The 12,142-nt window shown below is 53.6% G+C and overlaps 5 non-coding genes across 5 annotated transcripts; 3 read left to right on the top strand and 2 right to left on the bottom strand.

Annotated features, from left to right (window-relative positions):
* Positions 1 to 2,961: 2,961 nt before the first annotated feature.
* On the top strand, positions 2,962 to 3,033 carry TRNAC-GCA. Its single transcript has one exon. It is a non-coding gene; the product is annotated as a tRNA-Cys (tRNA).
* Positions 3,034 to 7,088: 4,055 nt separating this feature from the next.
* Positions 7,089 to 7,161, top strand: TRNAR-UCG. Its single transcript has one exon. It is a non-coding gene; the product is annotated as a tRNA-Arg (tRNA).
* Positions 7,162 to 10,081: 2,920 nt separating this feature from the next.
* On the bottom strand, positions 10,082 to 10,175 carry TRNAI-UAU. Its single transcript has 2 exons — positions 10,138 to 10,175; positions 10,082 to 10,117 (listed from the first exon to the last, which is right to left on the bottom strand). It is a non-coding gene; the product is annotated as a tRNA-Ile (tRNA).
* Positions 10,176 to 10,949: 774 nt separating this feature from the next.
* Positions 10,950 to 11,023, top strand: TRNAN-GUU. The gene has a single exon. It is a non-coding gene; the product is annotated as a tRNA-Asn (tRNA).
* A 760-nt stretch (positions 11,024 to 11,783) lies between these two features.
* On the bottom strand, positions 11,784 to 11,855 carry TRNAM-CAU. The gene has a single exon. It is a non-coding gene; the product is annotated as a tRNA-Met (tRNA).
* Between the last annotated feature and the right edge of the window lie 287 nt (positions 11,856 to 12,142).

Raw genomic sequence — 12,142 nt, 5'->3', positions numbered from 1 at the left:
TCTGACCTCCTGCACAACACAGGCCACAGAATCTCACCCACCCACTCCTGTAACAAACCCCTAACCTATGTCTGAGTTATTGAAGTCCTCAAATCGTGGCTTAAAGACCTCAAGGTGCAGGGAATCCTCCAGCAAGTGACCCCGTGCCCCAGGCTGCAGAGGAAGGCGAATGTCCGATAACAATTCTAAGGGGAAGGTGAATGCAGAGCAATGACATTGGAGATGCCCAGACCTCCAATGGGGGCAGCGTGGAAATTAATAATGGGAAGATCATTTGCGAAATTAGTCATCACTGACAAGCTTTGTCTCTGTTCCTATTTCACGCTATGGTGTTAGTTAGAGGAATCAGGACAGATTTTTTACTATATTAATTAAACACTTAATTTTATTTAACCAAGACAAAAACTTTAGTGTCACTTATTTTTTCTCTGTCCTAGCAAGAAAGAATTGAATTTTGTGACTTTCTGGAAAGTGCAGCGAGATTAAATGTGGGGAATTCAGTCTGCGTGTTTGTGAGCTGATGTTTTCCTCTCACAGGTCAGTGCCTGCATTGAAATACCAAGAGGGATATAAGGGCTGGTGTACGCTGGGCACTTCACTGGCAGAGCGACGTCTCTCAGGGTGTGAAACCCCCCTCCAAACCCGTATAGTTACAGTGACCTAAGCCCTGGTTAGATAGTGCTAAAGAAAAGGAAGAATTGTTCTGTCAATGCAGCTATTATAGGGATGGGAAAACCTCTCCACTGACTGTCTACTCCAGAGTGCTATAGCAGGTGCCACAGCAGCATTTTAAGTGTAGACAGAGTGAAACTAGATTTAGCTCCAGTTTGCACTGTGGATGCTCAGGCACTAAAACTAAGTAATCATAACAACAGTGCAGTGCTTGCATAGTTGGCAAGATTTGAACCTACGCAGGGCAACCCCAAAGGATTTCTAGTCCATCGTCTTAACCTTTCAGCCACAACTACTTGATATGCAATTGTTTCACTACACGATAATTCACTTCTCACTGAATTGTCACTTCAAATTGTTTGCTCAGACCAGCTTCCCCAGCACACTCATGGCTGCGCATGAGTGTAAGTGTGTCCTTAGGTGAACAGCGAGAATTCCTGCCCATTTCCCTTCCGGCTGGAGCAGGATGAGAGTGTGTTTGTGTTAATGACATTGCTGTAGATTGTTGTTCATTCCCCACTCTGACAATTCAGACATTCCCTTTCCCATTCAAATCTCCAGCACATCATTCCAATAGCAGGTGGCAGGATTTCTCTGGGGCACTGAAATTTTTTCAGGGGGCTGGTGCATGAACTCAGCCTTGCATTACACCCTTGATGTTTCATGGACTAACAACAGCAGCAGAAAGAAAGAGCCGAGCCAATATCTCCCTGGCAGGGATGCAGGTGCCACGTCCCCTCTGTCTGACCATCGCCATTGCAGGAGAGAAGGGTTCACTGGAATCGAATGCCCTGGCTCAGACCAGAGACACACGGAGGTTTTGCTGTTCACGGATCTGTGCAAAGGAAATTGTGTCTCTGTGTGAAATGGAGGCAGGACATGAAACACCCAATGCCCTAAGGAATGTGGGTGAAGGACTCGGGCTGAGCAATGATTTAACAGGGGTTTGTTTCAATTTATTGGCCTGATTAAAACTATGGCTAAAAGCCCCCTGTACCAGGGGCTGCGGGACAGGACAGGCAGTTCTGCGCGGAGTGTTCAGAGCTGCCCCGTATCTGCCCTTTCTCTGCACCGCCCCTGCTCCCAGAATGCACCAGGCCCTGGACTGAACTCTTCCCCTGCCGGCCGAGGTGGTTTCCTTTGCTGTGATCCTGTTGGCTTGGCAGGGGGGGAAGTGACAGTCCCACCCCAGAGCCAACGCCCCCGTCACCCTGCCCCCTGACCCCCAGCAGTGCAGGTCAGCCAGGAGCTGGGCCCTGCCAGGCACTCAGGGGCGTCTCCCCTGCAGCTGGGGGCTCTCCCCAGCGTGGTCTGTGGGAGCTCGCGCACTAATGGGGCAGCGGCAGCAGCCGCGTGGTGGGTTGGGCTGGTGACCCGGGTCCATCTCCTGGGGTCGGCTGAGTTCATGCTCAGGCGACTGGCCCCAGCCACCGGCCGAGCCCCACGGCCACGCTGCTGCTATTACCGCACTAGCCCCTCACACCCCCATTCCCTCACTGAAGCCAGGAGAAGGTTTGCAGGGAGGAGGTGGGAAGGGTTTGACCCCAATATCCCAGACCTGATTCTCCTCACAAAGGGGTGTGTTCATGTGGTGGGTGATGTGTGCAGCGCCCTGTGCCCATGAGCAGGGGACTGGGGCTCTGACAGCAGGAAGATTTATCCTGCAGGAGCCCTGCCTCCCTCCCCCAGGGGTTCCCATGGAGCAGAGAAGCTTTGAATCCTCGCTGGAGACTAGAGAAGCCCGAGCAGCACAAGCTGCCTGGCAGAGGTTCTGGATCAGGGCCTCACGGGCACATTGGGTTCATTCCCTCAGGGCTGCCCTGCCCAGTGCCAGGGCTGCTCTCACTCCCCAGCACAGAGGGGGCTGCAGGCTCTTTGCCAAGCTGGGTCCCAGCTCAAGGCAGATTTAACACTAGCAGGGGGCCCAGGTATGTGCTGGTGCCGCTCAGGGAGGGAATCTGGGCCAAAGCCTGATTACAAATTGGGTAACACTGAAGTGGGACTAGAAAGACCCTTGCTGGGACGTGGCGGGTAGGTAGCCCCCATTGTGTACCCTGCCCTCGCCGAGAAGTCTCTGGGAGTGTGGGTTCTTCCTTATGCGCCACCAACACGTCTTGTTGGTCCTGATGTCGACTGTTCCTTTCTTGATACTGACAAGCTAGCTGTGGGCGTTTCCCACTCACCCCATAGCTCCGGGATGCACAGACAGCAACACTGGTGTGGAAGAAACGAACTCCACTCTCAGGTTTCAAGATCCTTGAGATCACTGACTTGCCAATGTAATTGTCAGGGGGTATAGCTCAGTGGTAGAGTGTTTGACTGCAGATCAAACAGGCCTTGGTTCAACTCCAAATGCCCCCTTAAAAGCCTGGTCCTTCAACAAAAAGTAATTGCATATCCATTTCCATTATGTTCAGGAGCTCCACTGACTAGGGATGAATGGAAACACTCAACATTTTCCTGTGCAAATGCGTAAAAATCTAGCAAATATGTCCCCCAGCTGAAATCAGTTCCAATCCTCTAAGAGTCTAGTTTATATTTTCATCAATGAAACAAAGGCACATGAAGACACATTTGCAGGTCCTTGGCCTCCACGGGCTACAATGTGCAGAAGAACAAGAACCACATCCACTTGGGAGGCATGGACTAGTCTGTATTACATTTGGTAAGTAAGTTGCCATTGGGACTGAAAACTCTACTGGAGGTGGACAGGAGCCTGCTGAAAAAATAAAATAACCAAGATTTACCAAACTCCCTGTTACACATTCAATCCTCTCTTTTTTCTATTTTATTAACCTGGGAGCAAGTTACCAGTGACCCAGGGCTGGGGTGGAAGAAGGTGCAAGTGCGGGGAGGAGCCCAGGGCTGGGGCAGCAGGGGGTGTGTGGGTGGGGGAGCACTGGTAGGGGGGAAGGGGAGAGTCGAGAGCTGGGGCAGCACAGGGTGTGTGTGGGGGAGATCCCAGGGCTGGGTTGGCAGGGGTGTGAGTGGTGGGAGGCCCAGAGCTGGGGAGGCAGGGGGTGCAGGTGTAGGGAGGGGAGAACCCAGGGCTCGGGCAGCAGGGGGATGGGAGGGCAGACACATTTTTTTTTTGCTTGGGGAGCCAAAAAACCTAGAGCCAGCCCTGCCTCCACATACCGTAAGGTAGGTAGGAGCGGATCATTATTATCCCTACTTGAAAGAGGGAGAAGCTCAGGCTGAGACAGGAGAATTGACTTGTCTTAGGTCACACGGCCAGCCAGTGGCAGAGCTGGGAATAGGACCCAAGAGCCCTGATTTTCAAACTAACCATCGGATCTTGAATTTCATCCATTGAATGACCTGAATAAAGTGCTCTCAGATGAGCTCCAGACCAACAGTGCACAGTAATTATTCAGCAAGTATTTGAGGAGAACTACAATGTTAGAGAGAATCATGACCTGCTCAGAGACCATTAATGCAGAGAAGCAGCAAAATTCATCAAACATAGGACTGGTTATGACTTATTTCCTTGGTCTTAAAAGAGAACAACAAGGACCTGAGTCTCCTCCCTGTCGATAACCCCCTGCTCAGCCAATCAGGGTAGAGACTGAGGACGGGAAGCTGAGGGTTCTCAGCAGGGAGCCCAAAGGATGGTTCAGGTCACTGGTGGGGAACTGCCCGAGCACTATTTCAGCCCCACATTTTTGGTGGACCTCCCACAGTGCGAGCTGCCAAACACTCCCCCGCAACACATACACACACCCCGCTCTTGGTGTTGGGAGGGAAACAGGTGAAAGGACAAAAGAAGCAAGAGAAGAGAAAGGAGGAAGGGATGGAGGAAAAGGTGAAACACAAAGGATAAACCCTAATGTCTCCAGTAATTCTAGGGGACAAAATCCCTGGTGCGGAATAAAATTCTGCCTCTTTAAGCTCGTGTTTTCCATGCTTAGATTTCATCACCAGATGGATCAGACTGAACAGGTTTCAAACCTCAAGGAGGCTCTTACCTTCTAAACAGGGACGGCTGGTCTCTAGTAAACTCCCTAAAAGGGAAGGAGAAAACTCGAAAGAGGTTCCTCCTGGCGCTCACGTACGTGAACCTGAATACTCCCTCAGTCCTCAAAGAGAGATCTGGAGAAGGAGACTTGCTGAAGCAAAGCCACAGGGGTCTCTGAGGTTTCCCTGGCCCCTCGCCCCTGTCCTGCCTGGCTGATGTCAGCATCTCTCTGTGAGGTCACCACCTCCCCACTACCTTTGACCAATAGTCTGAGGTCCTGCAAAAGGCCTTTGTGATGTCACTGCCACACCCCTCCCTTGCTGGGCTAATGTCCTGCCCCTGGCCAGGCACTTTGGGGGTTTGAGCTACTCCCTGTGGATCAACCCACTCAAGGAGCGTTCGTTCTAGGAAGCAAGCCGGCTAGACAGGAAAACATCAGATGCTGCTCCCAATGCTACACTCAGTTTTTCAGAAATTAGTGGACTTTATGGCCAGAAGAGACCATTAGAGCGTCTAATCTGACCCCCTGCATATCGCAGGCCTCCTGTATGACCCAATAGCTACTTTTGGGGCAAACATATTCCAGAAAGGCATCTAGTCTTCATCAAATGACATCAGGAGATGGAGAATCCACCACTTTCCTTGGTAGCTTGTTCCTGTGGTGAATCATCTTCGCTGTTGAATATTTGTGCCTTAGTTGTAATATGAATTTGTCTCTTTTCACTGTCCAGCCATTGGGGCTTGTTATGCCTTTCTCTGCTTTAATACCCAATCTTTTCTCTCCATTAAGGCACTTCAACACTTCATTGAAGTCACCTGCCAATCTTCTTTTGATAAGCTAAACAGGGTGAGGTGTTTCAATAGCTCACTAGAAGGCATTTTTCTCCAGCCCTCAGAACCTTTGGTGGCTCTTTGCTGCCCCAGCTCCAATTTCACAACATCTTTTTCAAATGAGGACACCAAAACTGAAGGCAGTATTCCAGTATCAGTCTCACTGATGCCATGTCACCTCCTGTGATATTATTGACATAATCTGTAACTGTATAGATCACTGTTGGGACCACTGTTCTATATTTGCAGCCAATATTATAGAAAGGTTGTCATGTAAGGGGTCTATGGAGAGGTTCTGATTGGCTGATTATAATGATGCTATCTCTAGATGTGTATCATTCTTGTAGTTGACGTTATGAATATTGGCTCTATGCTGTTCATATTTCAAACTTGTGCTCTGCTTCCACGGAACACCCCAGCCAGACAAGTTGGTGTCAGTTCTGCCTAACCTGCTTGATGGCCCATTAAGGACCATCAGCTATACAGTCGACCCATTGAGAGGAGGCAGATATCCCTTGTCACTCAGCAAGGTATGCAGGGACCTGCCTATGGACAGAACTCTAAGGTTTTTCTATGCCACATGCTGGATAGAGTGTCCTTGAGACAAAGAAAGCAAAGACCACATGGCAAGAGACTATAAAAGGCTGATGACTCAGCTCCATCTTGTCTTCAATCCTGCTTCATACCCCTGGAGGGACTTTGCTACAAACTGAAGCTCTAGACAAAGAACTGAATGACCCATCCCCGCTGTGGATGGACTCCAGAGACTTGATTTCAACCTGCAGTTTATTCCATCACTGCTACAAGCCTGAACCAAGAACTTTGCTATTACTGTATGTGAAGGGTTAAAATCCATGTGCATTTTATATAACAACCTGGTCTACGGATTGTGCCAGCTCTTTTCCAGACCCAAAGTCCAGAATATGGTCAAGGGACCAGAGGCCGCTCCACTTCTCCCGCCTCCCAGGCTTGCGGTGCCAATCAGCTGTTTAGTGCGGCAAGCCTGGGAGGGGAGGAGAATTAGAGCGGGGGGCGGCGTGCTCAGGGGAGAAGACGGAGCAGAGGTGAGCTGGGACAGGGAGCGGTTCACCTGCACACACGCCCCCTGTTATTGCTGCAGGCAGCCCTCCCCCCACACCTCCCCCTGCCCCAGCTCACCTCCACTCCACTGCCTCCCCTGAGTGTGCTTTTTGGTGCCCCCAACGACTTGGCACCCTGGGCGGCCGACTAGTTCGCCTAGTGGTTGCACCGGCCCTGGCCACTGCCTGTCAGCAGGATTCCTCCTCCTCCTCAGTGAGAATAAATCTCTGCACCTGGACAGCCGGTCCATCCGCTGCACCCCAATCCCCCATGCCTGAGCCTCCCTGCCAAAGCCCTGCACCTGGCTCCAGAGAATTAAGTCTCACGTGTCACTGGGAACTCGACTTCTTGTGCCCAGAGAGTCTCGGCCCCCGTCAGTAGCTGACCCGAGAAACACAGTGTCTGCAAAAGCAGCAAAGAGTCGTGTGGCACCTCACAGACTAACAGACGTATTGGAGCATGAGCTTTCGTGGGTGAATCCCCACTTCGTTGGATGCGTCAGTGTCGGCCTTTTCCAAAGAAGTGCCTGGAGGGCCTTTTTCTGTGTGACCACGTGGCCTAATGGATAAGGCGCCTGACTTCGGATCAGGAGATTGAGGGGTCGAGTCCCTTCGTGGTTGTGCTTGTGCAATTTTACCTTTGAGCTGAACGTCCTGCTCCCTACAGGGCTGGAACCTCTTCTTGGCCGCTCAGGCCAATGCTCTGGCTTCAGCTAGAGCCCCGGGAAGGAGTTGGGGTTTGGGTGTCACAAAGGCTGGGGCATGAGCCCCAGGTGCTTCCAGTCTCGCCTTTGCCATTCCTGACTTGCCAAAGAAAATGGGCGGCTGCCCGGGCTAGCGTGTGGAGCAGTTTCCCTCTTCCAAGTGTGCACCTGTCCCTGTGCTGGAGGGGGTTGCTACATAGCGTCTTCGGAGCCTGGGTGTTTCTCTGCTTCTCGCCAGCTGGGGAAAAGCCTCTTAGGGTAAAATCTCCTGCCCCACTGCCAAAGTGAGCACCTGGAGTGGGAACAGTAAGAGGCCCCACCAGGGGGGCTGGCCCTGCTTTCCTACCGTCTTCTGATGTTGGCCAGAAAGCATCAGCAGCCGCCCCGCATGCTGGTCTGTGGGTGGCCTTCAGTGGGGGTTCAGCATGGCAGGGAGCAGGCTGGCTAGGGGTCTTTGTCGCTGTCTGCTGGCCACGCATAGGCATGGTCCTCCCCTCCTCTGAACAGCCAGAGTTAGTCTGTGCTTAGAAAGCAGAGACACAGGAGACTCAAGAGCAGATGGTGAGAAAGATTGAGAAAGGACCTATGCAGACAGCCCACACTACAGGGACACTGCCTGGTTAAGGGATGTGGAGGCACCAAATTGCCCCAAATTTCCTGGTGCCCTACGCAGCTGCATACTTCTCCAGCGGCGAACTCAATCCCCCGGCTGGCTGAGCCGGCCAGGAAAGCTGCCCCTGCCCCTGCTCTGCCTCTTCCCCACAGCCCCCACCCCTGGTCTGCCCCCACCCCCCTCTTCCCACCTCTGCTCCACCCCATCCCCCGCCACTCCGCCCCTTCCCCTGAGCTACACCCCGGTGGACAGCAGGAGGGATCAGGCACACCCGGCACTCACCGGGCGGAGGGAAGTGGAACGACCTGTCCCCAGCCTGCTCTGCTCCACCAGCTCCCAGCCGTGCCACTGGTGAGTGCTGGGGTGTGTTTTCCCCCCACCCTCCAACTTCCAAGGCTGGGAGCAGAGTGCAGCAGGCTGGGGCCGGATCACTCCACTTCCCAATGCCCCGTGAGTGTGGGGTCAGGCCTGCCCTGCAATTACCGGGCGGCAGGAAGTGGAGTGACCTGGCCCCAGCCCGCTCCGCTCTGCCAGCTCGGGCTGGGGGACGGGGGTGCCGTGTAGGGCACCAAAATGTCTAGGGACAACCCTGAATAGATCATTTTCCCACAGGGACCGATGGCTGTTAGAATAGAGATATTCAGGCTGCCTGCGCAGGCCTAGACTTTAAGAACTGCGGTGTATTTTTATCACTTAGCTAGTGACAGGGGTATAAAACAAAGACCCAAAATCCCAGTCTGCCTGTGTCTGGGCCTTCTCTCCCTCGGAGAGTCTGAGCCTTGTTCATAGGCTAAGGCCTTTGGCTAAGCAGCAGGGGCAGCCATAAGCTGGGAAGCGAACGGTCCCATCCTCACCTCCCAAACCCGTCACACTGAACTAAGGTGGGGTTGGGCTGTTGGGAAGACGATCCTGTCCCAATAGTGCCCATCACCACCAGATAAAGAAACAGATCTTAAGGGAGCATCCGGTCTGGCAAGAAATCCCTTCTCAATGGTTGTGGTTGTGAAACCCTCATTTCTTTAGGGTTTATCTTTCTGGCCCCCACTTTTCTATTGTCAATCTGTCTGGTCCTCTAATTGTTTCTGTCTGTTGCCAAATTAATTTTGCTGGGTGTAAGTTAATTAGGCGAGTGGGAAGTAATTGGTTAGAGAATTCTGTTACAATAGGTTAGAATTGGTTAGTTACAATGATTGGTTAAGGTCTAGCTGAGAATATTACTGTGTAAACTGGGGTCAGACAGGAAGTGGAAGAGGAAATTGGAATCATGCTAACGGGGGGGGATGGGAATAGGGAACGGGGAACAGGGACACAGGCCAGGCTTTGCGGTGTCAGAGCTGGGAAGGGGGACGTGGGGTAAACACTCTGCAGTGTCAGAGCTCATAGACTCATCGACTTTAAGGTCAGAAGGGACCATTATGATCGTCCAGTCCGACCTCCTGCACAACGCAGGCCACAGACTCTCACCCACCCACTCCTGTAACAAACCCCTGGCCTATGTCTGAGCTATCGAAGTCCTCAACTCATTGTTTAAAGACTTCAAGGTGCAGAGAATCCTCCAGCAAGTGACCCGTGCCCCACGCTGCAGAGGAAGGTGAACCTGCCCCCGCCCCAGGGTCTCTGCCAATCTGCCCTGGAGGAAAATTCCTTCCCAACCCCAAATATGGGGATCAGCTAAACCCTGAGCATGTGGGCAGGACTCACCCGCCAGCACCCAGGGAAGAATTGTCTGTAGGGATGTGGGGTAAATGCTCTGCAGTGTCAGAGCTGGGAAGGGGGACACTGGGGAACAGACTCTGTGGGTGTATAGAGATAAGCCCGACTGGTGTGAAGGGCTTTGAAATCTGCTTGCTTGGAAACTAACCCCAGTAACCATCCCATTGTCTGCGCTTCCGACTTCTGGTCTTTTGCTGCTTGCTGTCTGGTGACAAGAGCCAGGGAAGTGGGTGGGAGAAGGGAAAGCCCTCTAACAATGGCTCCTTGCTCCTCTCCCTCCAGGCTCAGGGATGGGCAGGACTCCAGGCTCTGCTTGACAGATCCTGGCATAGGGGCTGCAGGAGGGAGTGGGGCAGAAAGGATTGCATGTTCTGACTTGTGCTCTGGAGAAGAGGTAATAGGTGAAGGGGGTGTTTTTGACTCTTCCCCTGCCTCAGTCCCCCCAGGGCTGGAATTCTACCTTCCACAGGGCCAAATGAGGGGGTGAAGCCATTTGGCCAATGAAAACCAGTGCTCTAGGTGAGGCTTGAACTCACAACCTCAGCATAGCTCCTCTCACCACTGCCCTATAAGTACTATGCGCTAACCAATTGCGCCACTGAAGCACCTATTAATTTTGATTCTCCAAAATCCCTAGGTTGATACAGGCAAGGAGTGACCCCAAAACATTCTCAGTGGGGCTGAGAGCAGGTAGCGACAAGTGTTATACTCAATGGGGTGGATTCTTCTTAAGGGTTCCAGGCCCCGTTTGACCCTTTTGTTCTTCCCTGTGTAATAACAGAGCTGGTTAAGACTCAATGGAGAGTCTTGCTGCAGACCAACAGATCTGAAATCACTGAGAACCAGCTCTAAGCATTAGTCCTGCTTTGGGACAGTGTCTCTCATGCAAGAAACTGCCCAGTCTGCGCTAGCAGTGAGGCTCCCTCACTAACAGCTGAAATCAGGGAGAGCTGTGTGAAGTGCAGGGCCCCAGGGGTGCCTGAACAGGGGGGAACAAAACCCCAGGACATTAAAAAATGGGAGGGCTCTGCCTTGCCACTTTGTAATGACTGTAAGGGCGAGTGAGGGGGGGGAGGGGACGGAGAGCAGTGTGCGGGAGGAAGGATCTTGGGGGAAGAGGCAGCGTAGGAGCGGGGCATTGGGGAGGGAGTGGTGAAGGGGCGTGGCCTCGAGTAGAAGGGGTGGGGCTACTGCTTGGGCTCTGGTGGCCGCCACTTTTAGGCAGGGCAACCAGGCGGGGGGGGGCAAGTGGGGAAAAAAACCCTCCATAGCAGTCCAGTTCCTTGCTGTTGCTTGGCTAACCACTGCATGCATGTGCTATACCGTATGCCCTGAGCTGATTCCTGGCTTTTGGGCTCAATACAGCCTTGCCCCTCCATGTCTCTGTGGCGCAATGGGTCAGCGCGTTCGGCTGTTAACCGAAAGGATGGTGGTTCGAGCCCACCCAGGGACGACGCTAAGCCCGTGCTGCTTCCCTGAGGCCTGTCGGGGGAGCCTCAAAGGTCCCATTTTGCTGCCTCAGTGCTTTCAGCTGGTGGTCCAAAGAGCAGGCTGGATGCCATTCAGAAACCCATCTGCCAGCAGCCGTGCCGGAGGCTCAGGCTTAATCCTCAAAGCGGAGCACAAAAACTTTCAGCTGGGAACATTTTGCTCCCTTCCCGCCTCCGCCCAAGCGGCAAGGGAGAAGCGGAGGAGACAGGCCGGCTGAAAGACGCCTCCCTCCCACTTCCCTGTACGCTGTGCAAAGCTCTGGGCCTGCCTCATGCCTCATCAGGAAAGCGCGGCCATGCGGCCCAAGCCTGAGTCACGTCCGCGGCCTGGCCCGCCCCGCCCCGGCTGACAGCCCGCAGAGCCACGCGAGTCAATGGCAGGTCGAGTCGGGAGCCTCGGGTCTTTCCCCTGACAGCCACACACACAGCGCTGCCTAGCGCCCCCAGAGCCTCCCTCGTGTTCTCCCGCAGCAGCCGCCGCCTGCCGGTGTGAGTGGGAAAAGGGGAACAGGAAGCACTGCAGCCTCATTCCAGGACAGGAGGCCCTCGCCACGCCCAGGCCTGCCTCTTGCCTTCAGCCCAGGCAGCCAGAGGTGCCGGGGAGCTCCCTGGCAGGCCGCCGCTTCGCCTCAGCCACCTCTTGCCTCATGGCCTAGGCTCTTGGTGCTCTGCTGGTCACCGGCTCGCTTGAAGGCCCAGAGGGAAAAGAAACAAGCGCACGCGTAGCAGAGGATGGTTTCGATCCATCGACCTCGGGGTTATGGGCCCAGCACGCTCCCACTGCGCCACTCTGCTGCGTCTTCACACCCTGCCCCTGCCACCTAGCCGCCACTATCCGGATTAGTGCCTTACATGCTCTCGCTCTGGCAGGCAGATGCGCAGGCTGCTAGGCAGCTGCCCTGGTCACAGGATTTTACAGCTAGCTTCTACAGGGTAAAAAGGATTTATTTGGGGTTTGGACCCCATTGGGAGCTGGGTAGCTGAGTGCCGGAGACGGGAGCACTTCTTAAACTGTTTTCAGTTACGCTTTCAAGCTTGTGGGGGACGAGGTTCAGCCTTGGATCCGTGTCTGCAGCAGGCAA

This window comes from Mauremys mutica, unplaced genomic scaffold, assembly GCF_020497125.1.
Source record: "Mauremys mutica isolate MM-2020 ecotype Southern unplaced genomic scaffold, ASM2049712v1 000281F_np12_subseq_104546:122839_obj, whole genome shotgun sequence".
Taxonomy (NCBI): domain Eukaryota; kingdom Metazoa; phylum Chordata; order Testudines; family Geoemydidae; genus Mauremys; species Mauremys mutica.
This window is presented reverse-complemented; position numbering and strand designations above follow the sequence as displayed.